At 34.3% G+C, this 19,572-nt stretch overlaps 1 protein-coding gene and 1 long non-coding RNA gene across 2 annotated transcripts in view; both read right to left on the bottom strand.

The window, feature by feature from the left end:
• Positions 1-19,572, bottom strand: part of LOC106458239 (cGMP-inhibited 3',5'-cyclic phosphodiesterase A-like) — a 286,487-nt gene that overhangs the window by 140,525 nt on the left and 126,390 nt on the right. The gene's annotated exons all lie outside the window — the stretch shown is intronic.
• On the bottom strand, positions 4,141-12,171 carry LOC111085549. The gene is made up of 3 exons (XR_002610370.1): positions 12,059-12,171; positions 9,634-9,636; positions 4,141-4,153 (listed from the first exon to the last, which is right to left on the bottom strand). It is a non-coding gene; the product is annotated as an uncharacterized LOC111085549 (long non-coding RNA).

Raw genomic sequence — 19,572 nt, 5'->3', positions numbered from 1 at the left:
AAAAACTAACAATCTTTTAAATCAATGATTATTTTATACACAATTATAAAAATTAGATTGTTTTCATTTGGTATATATAAACTATTATGTGAATGTAAAACAGTATATATAGGACAAACTAGAAGAAATTTAAAATTCAGAATGAATGAACACAAAAGAAATATTAAAAGTAATAATACCACTATTTCACCTTTAGCAGAACATATTAATGAAACTAAACACATAATTCAATGGGAAAAAAGTGATATTTTAGTACAACATTAATTTAATTAGTATGAATATACGTGAATCTACTGAGATAATTAAATGTAAAATAAGTAATATTAAATTATTGAATAAGGATGATGGACCTGTAGGAAATGTTGTCAGTAGATGGCGCGAAATTCTTTAATATGTAAATTGGTGATTTGATAATTGTATAAATAAGTGTTATTTTTGCAAAACATTACCCTCTTGAGGATGACGCAGTAGTATACGTCCTAACATGTAGAATGTATGAGATTGTTTTCCAGTCTCATCGGATTTTTTACCACTTTTTATCCTGTACAGTAAGTTATTGTATTTTAGTAATTTGGAGACTGGAAACAATCTCATTTTTATAGAATTGTGTATAAAATAATCGTTGTTTTTTGTTAAATTGTGAGTTTTAACATTGAACATTACAAACGGGCCAAAAAAATATAAATTCTACTATTAGTTTAGTTTCAAGTTAACAAGATTGACAAAATAAGACTTACTACAAAAAAGATAAAAGTAAGAAGCAAAATTTCGAATAAATTAAAGTCAAGGCTAGAAAGAGAAATTTCATACTCTATTCTAAGCTTTTTATCCAGAAGTAAATACCTGTTTTGTTATTCCTTCGGTTTATAAATGTACGGGTTTATTTATGTATATTTATAATAATATTTAAAAAATGTAACATGTTTACTTGAATAACCACTAGATGGCTGCACATGACTGTTAGGTATATTTCGCGAATTCGTCATAGAAAAATAAAATATCGCTTTTCTTATTAAATATCCCTGAGAAAATGAAAGCGCATGAAAAAAAACAACAAACGAAAGTGATAAAATAATGGCATTTACTTAGTTGAAGAATCTATAGGTCACGAAGCAAGAACTATCATGATCAACTAAATCTCTGCTTATTAAAGTAAACAGTCTCGAAAAATGTTTCTTATTGGCGCGTTCAAGACAAAAATAATTGACATAGAGGAAGTTGCTGTTCATAATATTTTCACACACGTAACACTTTATTTACTTTATATAATTAAGAACCATGAACTAGAGCAAACCAGTTAATGAACAAAACCATAGCAGATTTTATAAATACTTGTTTTGTAAAGTGTTATCTATTGCTGCAGGTATCTAGCCATATCAGTTAAAAATTGATGTTCAATAAATAAAACAATGGCTACTTTCTCATTCCGGCAGCCAAAACATAGAAATTTAAAATACAAACAATCCGATACGCTTATCTATATTTTAAGGAGTTTTAAAAGGTGATTTAAATGTTGAGGAATTTTGATCTAATCTCTTGATAATAAGCTATAATTGATCAAGTATAGTGTTATGTGTGGTACGTTTCACTGCAGTTGTCGAAGTAATGAGCTTTCTAGGACGAATATTTCAGTGGCTGTTACATTAGAATTATGTAAAAATGTAGCAAAATAATAATGCAAGACATTTCTGAAAGATATTGTTTATCTACGTGTCAGGTAGGCGGCTGCTTAGCAACACCATTTTCCAATTACATTCATTTCCTTGCTTGCTTGCGTCGTTTTCATGCTGAAATCAAAGCCGACAGCTTAGAGTCTTAATAGTCACCGACATGTCTGAAGTTTCAAGAGCAATATCTAATTACTAAAATGCGCCATAACACGCGCACACACGCCGACGACTTAATTGGAATGTGAAAAATATACATGGTCAATGCTTTCAGTCTAAATTGAACACATGACTATCAACTATTTCAATATAAACTTTAATGTTACGCCCAAATTAAACATTTTTGTTAAACAGCTCTTGGTTACCAAAACCAATAAGGAACGCCAGGAACTTTAATATTAACTTATATGTTACAGTGAAATGTGAAACGTCTTTTAAACAGCAACTTATTATGAAAAGTCTGTAATGCATCAAAATGTTTTAACATAAACCTTCAAGTTACGTCCAAATAAAACCAAATCCGTTAAGTATTTTTTTCTGTAAACAAAATAAGTATTGTTGATGGTTTGAAACTCGTGGGCATACAATTTCCGTTTCAATTATTGATGGAAGGGAAAAAAATATTTGAAACAGAAAACCTATTACAGATTATTACAGCAATAACTTCATACTTGATTAATGTTAAACACAATATCGAGGTCATTTCTATCAAAGAAAATACATTTAAATAAATATTTCACATCATGTATGTTTTAACAGGAAATTAGAACGACGAAATATGCAATATTTGGTGCCACTTGTCGTTTATGTTGGTTTTCTTGAAGTGTTACGCAACGTTGAAATTTCCCTATCAAAAGAAAATATAACAAAAGAAAACATTTCGCTGACAATAAAGAATGAACGCTAGGCTTAACGGTTTTAGAATGTTCCAGAAATATGACAACTTATCGTTTTGTCAAGGATAATTTTCGTTAAATACTTCAAGTTTTTCTTTTTGTGATTTGAGGACGGCCGTTAAAACGATATTTCGCAATAACTACATACTAACGAAGATCATTAACTTAGTTTATTTATTGATGGGACCAGCATTACTGCATTGTGGGGCACCCCCATGTCTGCTCTGTCCTCCTCCCCAGCATCCAACGCAGTGTGTATTTGGTTAGTGGTTTCTATTACAAGCTGGTTGCTTGCTCGCCCCATCATAACGCTTTGTCTGCTGCGTCTCCCTATTTGACTTCATTCTCAAGCAAATGGCTCAGAGTGTGGGGTTACTCTTTTTTGTGTGTCTCTTTCATGTTATTTGTCCGTGATTGCACTAATCACATCATTTTTGTTGGGGGTCCAGGCAACTCTGGCAGCTGCAGCGCCAACCAGATCTTTCATTCCCTTTCACTCCGACATGGTCAGGACAAAACACCTATGTTAGCTTTTGAACCTCGTTTTAGAGATCGACTTTATCCATTCTGCATGGAGTGATCCAGCTAGTATTTTCTACGGCATGCTTTTAGAGTCTGTTACCAATAGTACATGTGTAACTGCCTTGCCCTCTAACCATATAAAGCAATGGACAGTGGCTATGATCTCCATTTTCATGGTAAATGTTGTCGTATTATATGGCCTCGCTATTTTCTTGAACTGTTTCCCCTTTCAATTGTACTGTGTCAGTCCATCCTGACCATTGTCTACGACAGATGGATTCATCTGAATATATCACTCCATCTCCTGGTTTGGACACTCGATCAATGCTAGACTTCACGTCTGCATCAGTGATTGGCAACCCACTCTCGACATTTCCTGCCGAGCGTTCTAGCCACCTCTGTGTTCTTCTCCGTGCATGGTAGCATTTCCATTCAATCTGGGACTTTCCTGATGTCCTCCAACTTACAGACTTCTGCTGAAAAAACTTTCAGCTGGTGCCATCCACAATTATCTTCTTCGAAATCTACCACATTTGCCTTGACTTAAAACTGAATGAAGATGATGATCTTCGTCTTCTCTCACTCTGAAATATGTCTTCACTTGTGTAGAAGTTTGCCATTCCGACATGGTTAAGAGTCCCAAGAGGTACCTCATTGCTGTTGCGGACGTGTTCTTAGTGCATCCAAGTATCGTTCTCATGGCCTGGTTCTGAGTGGTCTCAAGTCTGTTCATCTGTGTTTTGGAAGGCAGCAAAAGTCCCAGCTCATAGGCAACCACCGACAGGATGATGCTCTGATATGGTTAGAGTAGAAGTTTCTGTTCTATGTCCGTGGCAACCATTACTTTGGAAGCAGTTAACACTCTTTGAGCCCTCTCTGTCACTCAACGTGTTTCTTAAGAGAAAATATTCTGTCAAAAGTGATGCCAAGGTATCTGAGACTTGCTTCTCTCAGGATTTGTTGAACATGGATTTTTATTTCTGACATGTTTGCTTTTACGCGTTTGTTGTCCAAGAATCACCATAAAACTGAAGCCTTGTTTTGTTATCCGCACACCATTACACTATTCTTTCAACTTCTTTCTGTAACCTCACTGGCAATCTGTACTCTTTATCGCCCCTTTCGATATGCTAATACATTATCAGCAAAGGACAAGGTTCTGCCCAATCCGTTGTTCTGAATCTTAGTTATTTCTGCACTATACACATTGAATAATAAATGTGACAAAAGTGATTCCTGTGGAAAGCTTGGTGTAATAATTTGTAGCGGAGATGCTTATGTTCCAACTAGAAGAAATATTCCTTGTTTGAGCAGCACTGCCCCAATTTATTTTATAATCGTGGCATCTACATCCAGAGTGAAAAGTTCAGTCATTATGACATCATATTGTACTCTGTTGTAAGCGTCTTCCAGATTCAGATTAACAGCCAGAGTTTCAGTACTCTGTTGGAAAACCTTGCAAGTGTCATAAACAGGATTGAATCACTCATCCAAGTATTTGTTTCTGGGTCCATAGCTTTCCAGTGTTGGAGGCAACATTTCTGTCTTTCCAGATCGTATTCCAGATTTCGAGCGACTATCTTCTCAAGAATAAATAAGTAGAAAAATATGAAGGTGATAAAATAAAGAAACTAGACTTCTGGAGGTAAATCACATTAAAAAGAATATGTTTGTATTTGGTTATAATTTTGTTTTAAGGTGATTTATCTCCAAGACTCTAATATCTTTATGTTATCACCTACTTTCTACTTATATATTCACTGACTTTTTATACGACCATTTAAACATTATGTCTCTTTGTAAGAGAACATACAACAGCCTTCGTAATGAAATGGTAAGTTATACCTTCATCACAACCCACTCAACTGTTTAGTTCTGGTCTCCTCCTCTTCAAGGCTACTTTATCTAAAAACCAGGCACATTGCAGCCACACTTCTTCTCTACGTATTTGTTCAACTTTAAGGTTAACTCCTCAGGGTTTTAAACTTAAATTCAACTACCTCTCTTCACATGATAAAGAACAGACTAATGAAATTCCCTATTGGTTTGATGCGTGATACATTAAGGACATTTTGTTTAAAAAGAGAGATTTTATTATTTGAATTGTGCTATTATCGTCATTGACTGTACGAGCTAACAGAAACAAACCAACTCGTGGACACTCCAACCAGGAAAATTTCTTCCTCTCGATTACTACATAGGGAAGTGTCAAAAGGAAATTTACAACTTGAAATTTCAAACTGTGACATCTGTTAGAAACCTAATTAAAAACGAAGAAACATTTTTACATAATATTCGTTCCCACGACAACACTAATTTAAAAAGCTGGCAAAGGAGGAGCAGAAAGGACCTTATCTTCAGAAGATCACCGACAATTATCAGACCAGTCCTCCCGTGCTATCTAGAATAATAATCCTCTTGATGAATATGAAAAGACTGCGCCACTATAGAAGTAATAATGGGAAATAATAAGCTTCCACTAGAAGCTAAAAATTTACTTATTAAATAACCTAGGCTTTCTGTATCGTATCTTCTTCCTAAGATACATAAGCCAGACCATCCTGGTAGATCCATGGTTTCAACATGTAGCTGTCCTACTGAGTAAATCTCTTGTTACCTTGATATCATCCTAACCTCGCTCGTTCATCAACTCCAAACTTACATTCAATACACCAACGATGCCTACAAAAAATTGCGAATTTTAATTCTAAATCAAATTCTATTATTCTATTCACTGTTGACATAACATCATTGTACACTTCCATTCCACAAGCAGATGGACTGAAGTCCCTAAAACACTACCTTGACAAAAGGGATACCCTGGACCCACCTGTTGAAATCTTAGTCAGATTAGTTGAACTAGTTTTATCGTTAAATATCTTTTCTTTTGACAACAAGTTCTACAAAGAAGTTAAAGATGTAGCCATGGGAACCAAAATGGGTCCCTCCTACGTTAACATCTTTGTTGGTTACATTAAAGATTGTATATTTCATAGTTACACAGGTGCCCTCCCTGCCTTATATTACAGATGTATTGATGATGTTTTCGATGTAGCTATATGCACTAATGATGAACTCGATTTATTTTCTTCAGTTCGTTAAATCCTTTCTCCCATCACTCCAATACACGTCTTATACTTCCCACCAAACAATTTCATTACTTTAAATAAATATTTCTGTGACTGATGGTGGCAACCTCGCAACATCTGTACATTACAACCCGACGAACATACATAGCTACTTACATTTTCCCTCGAGTCATTCTCCATACATCAAAAGAAACATTCCCAAACCACAATTCACCAGAATACATAGGCTCTGTAGTAACGACGAAGATTATAATAGTAAATATATCAACATGCTCCACCTGTTTCGAAAAACGTGGCTACCCTACTTTTCTTTTTCATTACATTAATCATAATCTACATACTAACAATAAACGTCCGAGTTTAACTCATGTCAGTTTAAAACAATTTAAAACTTCCGAAGACACAAGACACGCGTCCAACCTCGATTAAACCAACACACTCCTACTTCCATTGATCATAAACACATTCCCCTTACACTTACACCATTCAACACATAAATAGCACGTATATTGTTGAACAACTTCCACTTCATAATACAGGACAGAACCATCGGCCACAGTTTCCTAACAAACAAACAATACCCACTCATCTCCTTGTGGTCTGTATTTGGCTTGGGCATTGGAACCGAATAGCTATGATGTCAGTCGTCTGGAATAACACCATCCTGTAAGCTCTGGTTATATAGCTCCGTGAGTTCCTGTAGTTCTTCATCACTAAGTAATTTCAGGTCATCGTGGAATATTATAGGGGATCACAGAAGTGACCACTACCCCTGCAGCCTTCTTATTCGTAAGGTACGTGGTGCTAGAAGCAAAAGAGAGAAGGAACTTTCAAGTATCTAACAAATGCTCATGGCATCGTAAACTCACTGTGAAAAAAGGTTCGAGAAAAAAAGCGATAGTCCAAAGAAAAATGTTTGACCAACCCCATTGGTGGTCAAGTGAGGTCAAAAAGGCATAGGTTGAAAAACGTAGGGCAACAACAAAGGGCTCGGAAAAGAACCATCTTCACCCAGGAAGAACAAATAAAGCTCGAGAGGAAAAAGAAAGAGTCCATGCCAAAAAAAGAAGAAGAAGAAGAGGCTGATTGATTTTTGAGAAGTTCTGCTGAGAGGCTGCCAATGACAAATCACACAAACAATTTTGGAATTTGCACAGAAAAAGGAACTGATAAGCGAAAGCGAAGACCGTCCCACATTTTCAGCTTTCAAATGGTGTAATGGTGACAATGGATGAAGAAAAGGATAAAGTATTCCTTGAACAGTCAGACCACGCAAACATAAAGAAACGCAATAATTTCTACACAGGTGTAAAAGAAACTGTGCAGGGGTTGAAGGCGAATGCTCAGTCGCAATGGACTGCATTAAGGTAACTCTTAAGCGCTCTCCCAACACGGCATCAGGTCCTGATGGGGTTACATACAATGATTTGAAATGAACTTACTGTACCTGTATCAAAAGCATATAAGCAAATATTTAGCACAATATCACAACATTGATGCATAAATATATATATACAACAAAATCGAATTTACATGGAAAGGCAATTGCGCCAACAATGTACTGTACACCAATTGTTGGCAAACTACAAAAGGTATAACAAATAGAAAGGAAGATCTAATAGGGATCAGAGTGTGGCCCACAATATTCGAAACTCCACTGGCACTCACTGTCTTAAACTAATAATGGGCATGATAGTTAACTTTAAAATTATTAATAATGCAACTAAAAGGATGTCCTTTATGAAGTCTAAGTAACAGTATTTGTCAACAAAAACACCACCATATTTATTATTAAATAATAACTGTAAAATCCTACATAAATAGTTCAATGATAATTGAATAATCATCCTGTACTTTCATCAACAAAATTCAAGTATAAGTTGAGATGAACTCTTTTTTTTTAAGTAAGCCCTTCCAGATCCGGTATACTGTGTCACAAACCACAGAGTACGAATTACTAGCACTCCAGTAGTCCAGCGGTAAATATCTGGACTTATAACGCTAAAAACCGAGTTTCGATCCCCGTGGTTGGCACAGCACAAATAGCTCACTATGTAGCTTTGTCTTTAATAACAAACGAACAACGAATTAGTACTTAGAAATAATAAAGTGACCTTGACATACTAGATACTTAAAGATCACATGTTGAAAATAATTTTAGCGATAATTCCAACCAATCAATACTAATTAACAATATTTATTATACAAGACACAAAAGATTAATTACTTTAATGATTTTCTCTCAGGATTAATATCTATTGAAAATTAATTTATCTCGTAATTATTTAACATTATCAGTTTGAGTTAGGCAACAATTTCAATTTTAAAACCTTAGTGATGAGAAAGAGGGGTCAATCGGGAAGGATGTCAGTCGCCAAACAGAAGTGAAGTTTAATTCCATGTGTCGAATGCTCGGTTTGTTACAACGGCTCAAAATAATCAAAGTAATACATAATATTAACTTTCTGATATTGCGGATAAGCAAATAATTGCTTTGATAATAACAAAAACAAAACAGGATTTTATAAAAAATAGCGACTGAGTTAGATATTGAATGAGTAATTGTACACGATATTTTTTAAGTTGAGTAGTGAAATAGGTAAAAAAAAAATAGGTGAAATTCCTTAATATAATTCAATACGTGGAATCATTGGTGGGGGGCGATATCAAAACAAGCTAGTAATTTGAAAAATATAAGAGTGGAAACGGTACTGTTGTAACTATACAAATATATAAGAATATACTTTGTTTAGTTTATTCTATACTAAGTTGGTCCACTTTTTACTTTCTCCAAAAATTACTCTTCAAAGAAATCAAATGTCGAATAGATATAGAAATATAACATAACATTTTGGGACAACATGGGACCTATTGGTCCATCTCGGCTCTTCCATGCTCTATACTAAACTATTAATAAGTAAATTAAAAGAAAAAAGAAAAATCTTAAAGCCAGTGCTTATAATTCATATATTTATCAGGCTTTCTCTTAAAGCCACTTAAATTTACTGCCTCCACAACATCAGAAGGCGACCCAATCCAAAGGCCAACCACCCTGTTAGAAAAATGAAACTGTCTTAGCTGAAGATGACTCCTACCCTGCCAAAATGTATTCTTGTGTCCTCTAGTCCTACTATTCCCACTGTTAAATATGAAAAAAGAAGATGTATCAACACTATCAATTCCCTTTACAATCTTAAACACCTCAATCAGATCCCCTCCTAACTCTTCTTTGTTCAAGAGAAATCAATTTGTGAGATTTCAACCTCTCCTCGAATGACAACCCCTCCATCCAAGACACCATTCAAGTAACCCTTCTCTGAACCCTTTCCAACAATTCAATGTCTTTCCTAAGGTAAGTAGTCCAAGACTGAACACAGTATTCTAAATGTGGCCTAATCAGTCACCTATATAATAAAATTATAACCTCTTTAGACTTGTATTAAATATTTCTTTAGATACAACCTAAAATCGTATTTGCCCATGCACTAGCAACAGCACACTGTTTGGATGGCTTTAGAGACTGGTCGACTATTAAACCAGTATCCCTTTCCTTCATAACACTGTTACGGTTATTCCCATCTAAATTACACTTATAATTCAAATTATGATAACCCACATACATTATCTTGCATTTACTATACTTAAAACCCATTTGCCATTTATTTGCTCAACTCACTAAATGATCTAAATCCTTTTGCAAATCAGCAGTATCCTCTTTATAATTATCAACACCCAAGACCTTAATATCATCTGAAAATTTAAGTAATTTATTAACCATTCCTTTATCTATGCCATTGATGTAAATCCAAAAGAGCAAGATTAAGCCATGAGGTATCCCACTTGTGAGATTAATCCATTTTGATTGAACTCCATTTATAACAACCATCTGCTTTCTTCCATCCAGCCATTCTTCTCTCCAATTAGCTAACTTATCCCTCACACCTATAAAGATAATTTTTACAAGCTTTTTATGTGGCACCTTGTCAAATGCTTTCTGAAAATTCAGATACACTAAATCTACACTCTTACTCTCATCTATTAGCAATAACCTTTTCAAAGAATGTTAAAAGATTTGTAAAGCAAAATTTTCCCTTATTGAAATCATGTTGATTGTCCATTAAAATCCTAACTTTGTTAATTGACTGTGCAAAGCATCTTTCATCAGGTTTTCCAAACCTTTCACTACAACTGGTGTAAGACTAATGGGTCTATAATTACTGGGACAATGCTTATCACCTCCCTTAGCTAACTTCTAATCTTCTGGTACCTTCCTACTATTCAAGGACTGACAACAAATAGTAGCAAGTGGCTCACATATTCAATCTTTAACCTTGAAAACCCTTGGGAAAATATTATCTGGCCCATGAGCCTTATCGTTCTTTAAACTTGCCAATTTTTTCTCAACCGACTCAGAATTAATGCAGTCATCTAGTTCGATCTTGTTTCCATCTGACAACTGTTCAAGATGTGGAATACTGCTTAAATATTTGCTAGTAAAAACTGAAGAAAAAGCAAATTTTATTAACCCAGCCAGCTCATAATCATCATATACGAACCATCACTTATCATCCCTCAAAGGTCCTACTCCCATCCTAACATTTTAAAGAAATTCTTATTGTTAATTTTTACATTTTCAGCCAACCTTTTCTCATACATCATTTTTAATGTCCTAATTTCTTCTTTCACTAGCTTTCTTGATCTTCTATAATCTTCTAGATCTCCTGTCATACCGGTCAATTTAAATTTCATAAATTTATGATATTTTTCTTTAATTTTATGTCATATTCTTTGTGAGCCAACCTGATTTTTTACTTGCAGCTATCCTTTTCGTTCTATCTATAAGGAATGTTTTCGTTGAATATTTCAAAATTTATCTTTAAAAATTTTCAGCATCTGATCAGTGTCTCCAAATAACTCAGCTGCCCAATTCATAACACACAGTTATTGTTGCATCCCTTCAAAATTTGCTTTTTTGAAATGTGTAACCAAAATATCATTATTCCTTATTTCCATATGCAACTAAACACAGAACTTAATAGAGCAATGATCACTTGCACCCAGATGTTCTCCAATTTCCACCCTCTCGATCATTTCTATATTTGAAGTTAACAATAAATCTAAAATAGCATTGTTTCTAGTAGGCTCTTTGACTAAGTGGTGAAGAAAGCCATCTTGAGGAGTTTCCAAAACCTTTCTCCCTCACGGTTTGACTCTAGCATTTCCCAATCTATATGTCTAAAATTAAAATCACCCATAATTATGACTTCATTAACAGTTGAAATCTTAATCTCATTGTAAAGTTTCTCACTAATTTCATCATTATTATTTGTTGGTCTCTCTAACGAATTCTCACTAAAAGCCTTTTCCCTTTATATCCACTAATAGAAACACAAATGGATTCAATCTCCTTGCTATTATCTTTGACATCCTCAACTTCAACAAGATGTAACTCATATTTTATATATGTAGCCACTCCTCCCCCTCTTTAGTACTCTATCCCTATTAAATAACCTATAACCCTGTATTTCAAAGATATTTCTTTGATCAAAATCATCTACATTTAACCAGGTTTCAGTTATTCCCATTATATCAAAATCCTCCATTCCTACCAGTGCTCTAAAGTCATCTGTTTTATTTCTTACACTTCTAGTATTACAACAGTAACAATTAAGCCTACCCTTATATCTAGTTCTATGCTCATTTCCTATGCTAAACTTTTCTATCCTTCTTATTCTTTTTGCATTCAGTTTTTTCCTGGCCCTCACCACTGTCTAGTCCTAGTATAAAACTTTCATTACGGTTGAGTTAACAGCCTTAGCAAACAAGCCAGCTCCAACCCTATTTAAATGTAAACCGTCCATTTTAAAAAGCTCCTTTCTTCCACTGAACTGATCCCACATGTCCAAACAGCCAATCTGCTCATTCTTACATACTAATCTAAGCCTAGCATTTAGCCCTTGTGACTTACTTATAACTTCATCCCCACAGTTAATTCTGATCAGTATATCTGACAAAATTTAGTTATGGCATTTTTCTTTAAATGCCTTTATCAACCTCTCGTACTTATTAATTAGCTCCTCTGACCTACCTTTCCCCCACATCATTAGCCTCGACATGCACCACAAAAACTGTATCTCTGCTAGCTCCCCTTTATTATATCTCCTGCTCTGTCAGTTATATCCTCCATTTGTGCCCCTGGGTAGTATAATCTGATTATTTTCTCCCTATTTACCCCACATTATATATATAAGTTTCTTCCATTTCTTTCTCCAAATTGGCTTTAAATAAAACTACTGTTTTATGGGTTTTATTTTTGTATGTGATATTATAAATATCATTTCGTCAATGTACTTAATATACTATTCATCTTAATTTTAGCTCACTTTCATTGCCCTGGATATTTGGTTAGTTGTGGTTAAGCACAAATTTACACAGTGGGCTATCTGTGCTCTGTCCACCACGGGTATCAAAACCCGAATTTTAACGTCGTAAATCTTCAAACTTAACGGTGAACTACTGGAGGGGCTGCACTGGATATTATTTTTGTAGTATTCACATTGTTTGTTAAATATTCAGGACGACATTTTTCAATGATGTACGTGCAATCTAATATGTTACAGTATTGTAGTCATTCAAATTTATTAATGATTATAATTTTTATCAGTGACACTCCAGAACTGGCCAGTGGATCACATAATCGGAAATGACGAACCATTTTGAAATAAACTCTAGCCGATGTATTAATTGTTTACCTTGTTATAAATGTTTATTGTTCCGCTGTATTAGCTGTTTACCTTGTTATAAATGTTTATTGTTCCACTGTATTAGCTGTTTACCTTGTTATAAATGTTTATTGTTCCGCTGTATTAGCTGTTTACCTTGTTACAAATGTTTATTGTTCCGCTGTATTAATTGTTTACCTTGTTATAAATGTTTATTGTTCCGCTGTATTAGCTGTTTACCTTGTTACAAATGTTTATTGTTCCGCTGTATTAACTGTTGACCTTGTTACAAATGTTTGTTGTTTCGCTGTATTAACTGTTTACCTTGTTATAAATGTTTATTGTTCCGCTGTATTAACTGTTTACCTTGTTACAAATGTTTATTATTCCAAGGGAGTTGGAACATATACTGAAAGTGATGAGGAACTAGCATACATTTTTCAAGCAATGTTTTATAAAATTAGTTTACTTACAACTAAAAATACTTCCTAAAACCCTGCACAAAAAGTACACGATTATTGGCTTCAACTGCTTTGTCAAGTTACAGACTAGAAATAATTTCACTTAGCTATTTTATCAATAACTATTATACTTTATTAACAACATGAGAACAGAGTTACTGTGTTAAAATGAACAGTTATAAAAATTGTACTTCGGCACAGTGTAAGGCTAGGATTTGTTAACAATTCAATAAAAAAAAGCATTAAGTGCGCCGTTCCGCCCACTTGGTGTTAATAATTAATATACTGCTGATAATGATATTCTTATTAACTTATAACAATTGTTGGAACTTAGATATCTTACTTTTGCTAAATTGTTTTTTTCTTGTTTCAGGTTTCCACGAAAAGCTACACACAGGCGGCTATATGCGTAAAACGGCTTTCATTTTGAGCTGATAGACTAGTGGGCAGGCAGTTAATTAACACCACCCACTCTAAACGAATAGTGAGATTTGACTGTCACTCCTGTAAAGCACCCACGGTCCCAATATCTTGAGTGTTAATATTTTATCATATAGAAGAATGTTAGGAATACATCATTTAATGGAGACAACATTCAATAGCTTTCATTTGTGATGTTCTCCGCCAAAGGCAGTAAAAATGTTGAAACTTTTACTTCACTATTTGGAATAAAAATACTTAATGATTTTAGAGGATACGAACTTTCGTTGAATATTTATTTCAGCTTGCTGCAATTTCAGTTTTAGGAGTAGAGTTAACGCTTACTAAAACAATGCATGAAAATAATCTAAGATTTGACGAGAAGAGAAGAAAAAATCGGGAATTATCATTCTCAATTTACATACATTTAACATAACATAGCTAACTATAGGTTAAAATAGTACAGTAATATTTCCGGAACATCTCTGATTAGCTTGGCTTAGCTATATGTCAGATCACTATTTATATAAGCTTAGAAAAGCTCTTCGCAATATAACAATTGTGATCATAATAAAAAATGTATTCAACCGTGGAAAAGTTCAATAAAGAATATTTAACACATCTAAAGCTGGATCTAAAGTCATCCCAACAACCATTTAATGGATTAAAACTGTACTACAAGTCTATTTCAAGGTGTCATGTTTCTTTTAAGAGTTCCTTTAACAATAATAGTATGGATGCTACGACTTACTTTTAACAAGAAGAGTAACAACTATATTCCTGGATCGTTAAAAAATAACGATATCAACTACTTCGGGTTTATTTTAACAATAAAAATATCATTTGCTTTTCGAATTTGTTAATACAACAATGTTACCAAATGTAATATTCAGATTTGTTAAACAAAACCGATGTCAACTGTATACTTTATGTGTAACAATATTATCAAATATAACTGTTGTGGTGTGAACCTCTTTACGAAGCTGGTGAAGCATGACTATAATTAATTATACTTGTCATAAGACATTAGTGGTAGGCCTATTCTTAATTCAGTCCCTTAAAGTTTTTCAAGTAGAATAATGTGTAATAGTACATATCCATATATACATTCCACTACAATGTAGACCTAATGCATTTATTTGGTTCTCTCAAGCAGTACTGACGAGTCGTGAATTCGGTGAAACTAGTCTGTAGCGAATCAAAGAATAGATTAGGCCTTTACGTTATTCATAGATTCTTTCTTCACTGAAATTATACGTATTGGTGAAAAATTGAAAATTCACAAATAATCATAATAATAGCCGGAACAATATTTATATTGGCCATTTTTTACAACAATAAGAGTTTTTAACACTATTATACAGTCTTGTTCTTCTCGGATAAACCATAAGGGACTGAATAAAACAAAATTAAAGAAGAGTCACATCATAATAATTGTAGTTGTAATAAATGGCTTATATAAATAGTGTTCCGACCACTACTGATGAGCTCTGTAGTGCGCGAAACGCTCCGTTGTCAATGAATATGGCGGACATAGTGTTGTTAAAGTACTATCATACATTCTTGTTTTTCATGAAAAACCCTAAGGGACTGAATAAAGAATATGGTGTTAAAGTATTATAATAATAATAGTAATGTCCTATGACAAGTATAATTAAGTATCAAATATAGTTCGATTTTATTTGAACGACACTGTACTTTAGGTTTATTGAATAATAATGAAATTAACTTCTACTCTGTATAACTGTATGAACTATATACTTTGGGGTTATTTTAACAATAATACAGGTAACAATAATATCAACTATACTTTAGATTTGTTAAACAGTATTAATTTCAACTATATATGAGGTATTTATTCTAACAATAACCGTATCAACTATACATTAATTGTACTACATTGGTCTTTGTCTGAAATTTCAACTATAACGTTATATAATGGGTTTCGGTTGAAACGTTAACAACTGGTGAAGCATTAGGAACTAATACATTTAAAATTAATGATAAAGATTACTTAACTACAATTGTTGTTGTTTTTCATATTCCTCTTAATTTGTCCATTGCAGATTCAAAATCAAAGTTGTGTAAAAAATAGCATTTTATGTTTATCTTTTACCCCTCACAAGCTGAATGCCCGTCATATGACGGGAAATAATAATTACTTTTCTTCTCAAAATTATATCTAGATAAATGTTTTATGAACATGTCTTCTAAAAATTAATTTTAATCTAGTAACACTATATGTATGGATATTGTCTATTCTATTTCTATTGTTTCCTGAAAACATTTTTTTATGTACACTTGGTCATGTCCTTTAAGTATTGCTTGATTAGCATTTTGACTTCTGTATATTTCTAAGTATGTTCAAACATTCTTCTTGATAAATCCTTATAGATTGAAATATGCGAAAAAACTGATTCTCAAAGACACGTTCCTAATTGGTCAACTGTGTTACCATACAAACTATTAGTTGTGATATTAAAGGCAGTTAATTTTATTATTAATTTGAGGATCTTTACTTTGGACTGTCTTCTTGGTCTTGGCTTTGTTAGCCAGCTGAAGAAGCGCATTTTAATTTCGGCATTTTCAAATGTGCTGCGGGTAAAACATGCGGGGTATTATTCCGTTTGAACAAAATTTGTGATATTATGTCAATGTGTCTCCTTGACAACCAAGCAAAGTTAATGGGGAATTTCAGCCAATGATTATGATTTTTGTGCGCCTGCAATACCAAGCATGTGGCGCGTGTATACTCGATTCGATTTTATTACTCATCACAATCTCCACCAACTTACACTCAATTCTAATTATATGTCCAAAGTAGCGCATCGTCAGTTTTATATATATATGGCTGGAAGAACTTTAAAAAGAAAAACTTGCTTGTTGCGGTAGAAAGCACAGTTGTTTCGTGCATGTTGTATGTCGATCGGTATTGCAACCGAGATATCGCCGTGACAGACGGACAGCTTTTCGTCTTTATATAGTAGATAAGTCATTGAACAAATGAAGTGTTCAAAACAAAATATACTTTTGCAGCTAAAGTAATTTCTTATCACGAATTTTAAGCCTAATGGTCTCAAATGTTTCGTCAGCTTTCGGCATTTAAATCTTAACTTTTAAAGTATTATAATGTGTATATACATAGCGTTTCAGAGAATCTTGTGTCTCTCAATGTATGTCCCAAATAATGAGTTCTAGTATTGTAAGAAAGACCTTTTGGGCATTGATTTGTTGGGAAGAAAAGATAAATCCGAAATGCTTTTTTTACACGTCTCTGATTTGGGTTTGTTATGAATTTCGCGTAAAGCTACACGAGGGCTATCTGCGCTAGCCGTCCCTAATTTAGCAGTGTAAGATTAGAGGGAAGCCAGCTAGTCATCACCATCCACCAACTCTTGAGCTACTCCGTTACCAACGAATAGTGGGATTGACCGCACATAATAACACCCCCACGGTTGAAAGAGTGAGCATGTTTGTTGGGACGGGGATTCGAACCCGCGACCGCAGATTGCGAGTCGAGCGCCCTAACCACCAGGCCATGCCGGGCCCCTCTGATTTTGGATCCGAAATGGACAAACCAATAAAAATGTCTTTAATACCTTCATCTGCAATTAATTTTATTACAAATTTTAAGCCTATTGTATGTTATAGGTTTGATTAACATAAATGACATTAAGTGTACTTTGGGTTAGATTAATAATGATATGAACGATATTTGTCATTTCCCAGCAATCCACCATACTGTAAGTCTGTGTCATATCCCAGCTATCCACCATACTGTAAGTCTGTGTCATATTCCAGCTATCCACCATATTGTAAGTCTGTGTCATATCCCAGCTATCCGCCATACTGTAAGTCTTTGTCATATCCCAGCTATCCACCATACTGTAAGTCTGTGTCATATCTCAGCTATCCGCCATACTGTAAGTCTGTGTCATATCCCATCTATCCACCATACTGTAAGTCTGTGTCATATTCCAGTTATCCACCATACTGTAAGTCTGTGTCATATCTCAGCTATCCACCCTACTGTAAGTCTGTGTCATATCTCAGCTATCCACCATACTGCAAGTCTGTGTCATATCTCAGCTATCCACCATACTGTAAGTCTGTGTCATATCCCAGCTATCCACCATACTGTAAGTCTGTGTCATATCCCAGCTATCCACCATACTGTAAGTCTGCGTCATTTCCCAGCTATCTACCATACTGTAAGTCTGAGTCATTCGCTTTAACAAGCTTCTGTGTATTCCAATTACCTGCTAAACGCTAGTGACCTTCAACTTATACAGCGAGGGGTTTCAGGGCTTCCATCAAAACACAGTCACATATTTAACGAGTCTTGTCTGCAGTTACTAAATCATCATCAGAGTAAAGTGATATTTTTGCACTCCCCTTATCCACCATACTGTAAGTCTGTGTCATATCCCAGCTATCCACCATACTGTAATAATGCGTCATTTTCCAGCTGTGCAGAAACATTGCACTACCACTGGAAGAATTTACTCTGATTAGTATCACTAATGTATTTATACACAATTTATATACGAATGAACCTGAAATTTAGCTCAGAGGATGTATTCTGGGCTACAGTCAGTAAGCCCAAATAACATAAAAATGAAAAAAAAAAAAAAAATTGGGCGGAGTTAACTGATTTTTTTCCCGACATGCTCTACGAGAGTCAGTACGGAGAAAATAATACAAAAAACAGAAATCAACTGAACAGAGGTAAATTATTTCTCTGACATGCCTTACGACGAGTCGGTACAGCCACGAATACGCTAACTCATATTATTTAATAACAGTGTTTATCACTTGTCAACGTTAGATACTCAGTTATAGCTCTCGTGATTTGTTATGAACGTCTCGAGTTTATTTTATGCTACTCAGGGGTAAATTGGACCTCCGTGACACCGGGAAAATTTCCGGTGAGCCAGCGGTTCATTTAAAAAAAAATTTGATTTATCAATACTTTTTAAACAGTGTTCAAACCAGGCTAAATCGATGCCCAGTTTCCCGTTAACAGCTTGTAGCGTGGATGACCGATCAACATTATTCTTTTAAAATTATTTTTGTGTGGTAAATGAAATCTTTTGTACAATGCATTTTGGTTTAATGTGTGAACTTTAAAAATAGTACTAGTACACGTTAAGACAGCATCCTGTAATTTTTTTCAGGAATCCCTCTCTCCGACCTTATTGGAGGGTCAGAGTAAAACTCATTTTCAGGTGCTGTTTTAATCCACAATCCGCACCTGAACCCACTAAATGTCACATCGTAAAAAAAAAAACGTTAAAAAAAATGGTATGAAGAAATAAATGCTTGTTATTCAAATGTTCTACTTGATTCTGAAGTGTAATTGATAAACTAAGATTATACTTTTGTATCACTGTACGTGCTTGTATTGAGTTATATTATTGCTATTTTATGTAGGGTAGAGAGTCCCTTACTGACTCATTGCTTTCACTTGTGGTCTTGAATATAAATTAAATCACATCCTTGCTAAATAACCTCTGGCTAACCTGCGTCGTGATGAATCATCTAATGAATTCCAAGATTTCCAATTTAAATGAGCATTATATCTACGAGAGCATGTATATAGTTTAAAAAGGCAAACCAGTTGTGTGTGTGTGTGTATATCTGTGTGTATGTATCTGTGTGTGTATATCTGTGTGTGTGTGTGTGTATATCTGTGTGTATGTATCTGTGTGTGTATATCTGTGTGTGTGTGTGTGTATGTGTATATCTGTGTGTATGTATCTGTGTGTGTATATCTGTGTGTATGTATCTGTGTG

Source organism: Limulus polyphemus, unplaced genomic scaffold (assembly GCF_000517525.1).
Source record: "Limulus polyphemus unplaced genomic scaffold, Limulus_polyphemus-2.1.2 Scaffold21, whole genome shotgun sequence".
Taxonomy (NCBI): Eukaryota; Metazoa; Arthropoda; class Merostomata; order Xiphosura; family Limulidae; genus Limulus; species Limulus polyphemus.
The sequence above is the reverse complement of the archived record's forward strand: the minus strand, read 5'-3'. Positions and strand labels throughout refer to the sequence as shown.